The sequence below is a fragment of the Otolemur garnettii genome, unplaced genomic scaffold (assembly GCF_000181295.1).
Source record: "Otolemur garnettii isolate 467f Iridium unplaced genomic scaffold, OtoGar3 scaffold00002, whole genome shotgun sequence".
In the NCBI taxonomy this organism is placed as follows: domain Eukaryota; kingdom Metazoa; phylum Chordata; class Mammalia; order Primates; family Galagidae; genus Otolemur; species Otolemur garnettii.
Genome location: NW_003852397.1, coordinates 49,722,723 through 49,726,130, shown reverse-complemented (window position 1 = coordinate 49,726,130; position 3,408 = coordinate 49,722,723). Strand labels below are relative to the sequence as shown.

The 3,408-nt window shown below is 43.7% G+C and overlaps 1 pseudogene; it reads left to right on the top strand.

Annotated features, from left to right (window-relative positions):
• Positions 1–817, top strand: part of LOC111725261 — a 5,489-nt pseudogene extending 4,672 nt beyond the window's left edge.
• Positions 818–3,408: the final 2,591 nt, after the last annotated feature.

Here is a 3,408-nt window from a genome sequence, read left to right as displayed (position 1 = left end):
CAGCCATCATTGTTGTTTGGTGGGCCCGGGCTGGGGATTCGAACCCGCCACCTTAGGTGTATGTGGCTGGCGCCTTAGCCACGTGAGCCACAGGCGCTGAGCCGAAAAACACAATTTTTAAGTTTGGCCAGGCACAGTGGTTCACGCCTGTAATCCTAGCACTCTGGAGGCCAGCAGTTGAATTCAGCAGTTCAAAACTAGCTTGAGCACAAACAAGACCCCGTAACTACTAAAAATAGAGAAAAGGGGGAAAAAACTAGCTGGGCATTGTGGCAGGTGCCTGTAATCCCAGCTACTCAGGAGGCTGAAGTAAGAGGTTGCTTGAGCATAAAAGTTTGAGGTTGCTGTGAGTTGTCATGTCATGGTGCTCAACCCCAGGGTGACATAGTAAGACTCTGTCTCAAAAAAAAAAATTTTTTTTTTTTTAAATTAAAGACAGATATATGTACTAATTGAAAAGGAACAGAGTCGGGAGCTGTAGATCCAGCAGCAAGGAGAAGGTCAGGATCGCCTCCTCGTGGGGCATCGGCTGGGGCCAGGCGGAAGCCCTGTCAAACCTGTCTAAAAATATCCAGAATCTAAGCCGTAGATCTAGCTGCATATAAAGAAAAACCCAAAGTTAAGGAACTAGTCCGCAGAGTTGAGAAGGCTAAGCAGAAATCAGCCAGGCAGGAGTGAAGCAAAGACAAAGAGCAGAGATCTACCCTGTGAACTGAGTCCTGACCCAGCTGGAGCAGCAACAGTTCATGAGTTCTGTGAACAGACGCAGCCTCCACAGAGTGACCCCCTGCTGTGTTCAAGTTGCATGGGACCCTGAAAGCTTTGTGGGACCCTGAAAGCTTTGTGAGCCAGCGTGTTACCAGTTTTAACTGGAGATGACCCTGAAGGCCTCCCTGAACTAGAGAGAAGAAATTTGCTGATACATTTGAAAGTACATATGTAACTTCTGCTTCACTCATTCCTCCATTCTGAATTGGCCCCCTGCTTGGTGAAGAGACTTATTTTCTTCTTTTAAAACAGATGATTCAGCTCAGCGCCTGTGGCTCAAGTGGCTAAGGCACCAGCCACATACACCTAAGGTGGCAGGTTCAAATCCAGCCTGGCCCACCAAACAACGATGGCTGCAACCAAAAAAATAGTCAGGCATTGTGGTGGGCGCCTATAGTCCCAGCTACTTGGGAGGCAGAGGCAGGAGACTCGCTTGAGCCCGGGAGTAGAAGGTTGCTGTGAGCTATAATGCCCCAGCACTGTACCCAGGGGAACAGCTTGAGGCTCTGTCTCAAAAAATAAAAATAAAATAAAATAAAAAACAGTAGATTCTGGGCCATGCCTGTGGCTCAAAGGAGTAGTGTGCCAGCCCCCTATGTCAGAGGTGGTGGGTTCAAACCCAGCCCTAGCCAAAATCTGCAAAAAAACAAAAAAACAGAAGATTTTTATATTAAAAAACTTTTCTATTGTTTCAGAAAAATCAGTGTTTTTTGTGAAACTGTATTATCTTCTCCAAAAACGTAAATAAAGTACTAATAAAATGTTAAAAAAAAAAAAGAAACAGAGTCATTTCAATGACACACATAATTACATTAAATACATAATATTGAGTTAGGCCAAACATTTGTTACTATATAAATGATATAGTAACTGATACTGATATAAATTTAAAGTGCATGTCAAGCAATTATTCCATCAAAAGATCTATTGCAGTAGCATAGTGGTTCTCAAAACGTGATCCTAGGACTCCTAAGGGTCAAAACTATATTTATAATATTACTATTACTACTAAGTTGAATACTTTTATATTTTCTCCTTTTCTCTAATGAGTATACAGTGAAATTTCCCAGAGGTTACATAATGTGTAATGATGCCAGCGGTCTTACCCACCAGTGTTCCCACCGTGCAAATGTTAACATAGTAAAAAAGGAAAATAGGGTTGGGCGAGGTGGCTCACGCCTGCTGGGAGGCCCAGGCAGGTGGATTGCTTGAGCTCAGGAGTTGTTCCAGCCTGAGCAAGGGTAAGACCTCATCCCTACTACCAAAAAAATAAAAATGAACTGGGTGTTGTGGCAGGCACCTGTAATCCCAGCTACGTGGGAGGCTGAGAGCTATGATGATGCCACAGCACTCTACCTAGGACAAAAGAGTGAGACTGTCTCAAAAAGGGGAAGGGAGGGGAGAGGGGGGAGGAGAGAGAAGAGGAGAGAGAGAAAATAATGTCTTATTTTTATGAAAATATTTTGGCCTTGTAAATATTCTTAAAACATCCCTGGTTCCTCTAAAGATCCACAGTTTGAAAACTACAGTCTTAGGAATGAATCCTGCCAGCAGGTGACAGCAGATACAGTGTAACATCTTCAAATTAATGTTAACCACAATTTAGGATATTGTGAGTTATGAACAAAAATTAAAACTTTGCCTTTTGTCAGTGCCCATAGCTCAGTGTGTAGGTGCCAGCCACATACACTGAGCCTTCTGGGTTTGAACCTGGCCCGGGCCAGCTAAAACAACAATGAGAACTGCAAGAACAACAACAACAACAAAAATAGCTGGGGGTTGTGGCAGGTGCCTGTAGTCCCAAGTACTTGAGAGGCTGAGACAAGACAATTGCTTAAGCCCAAGAGTTTGAGGTTGCTGTGAGCTGTGATGCCACAGCACTCTACCTAGAAGAGTAGTGAGATTCTGTCTCAAAAAAAAAAAAAAAGGCATATTCAAAATTACCAACACAGGTCAGGTGTGGTGGCTCACATCTGTAATCCAAGGACTTTGTGGGGATGAAGTAGGAGAAGCACTTGAGGGGAGGAGTTTGAGAGCAGCCCAGGCAACAAAGCAAGATCATAGCTCTACAAAAAGCAATTTTAAAATTAGCCAGGTGTGGTGGTGTACACTGGTAATCTCAGCTACTTGGGAGGCTAAGGTAGGAGGATTGCTTGAGTCCAGGAATTGGAGGTTACAATGACCTATGTTTGGGGCTGCTGCATTTGAGCCTGAGTGACAAAGTGAGAACCTGTCACTTAAAAAAAAAAAGGAGGGAGAGACATATCAATGAAAGAGAATAGAGAACCCCAAAATAGACTCACATAAATATAGTCAACTAATTTATAAAAAAGGAGCAAAGGCAACACAGTAGAGAAATGATATTTTCAACCAATGGTGCTAAAACACTATACCTTCTCTCTCTCTCTCATGCATGCACACACACACAAAAATCTAGACACAGACTTTATATCCTTCATAAGAATTTAACTCAAAATGGCTCAGTGCCTGTGGCTCAAGTGGCTAAGGCACCAGCTACATACACCTAAGGTGGCGGGTTCAAATCCAGCCCGGGCCCACCAAACAACAATGACGGCTGCAACCAAAAAATAGCCAGGCGTTGTGGTGGGCGCCTGTGTCCCAGCTACTTGAGAGGCTAAG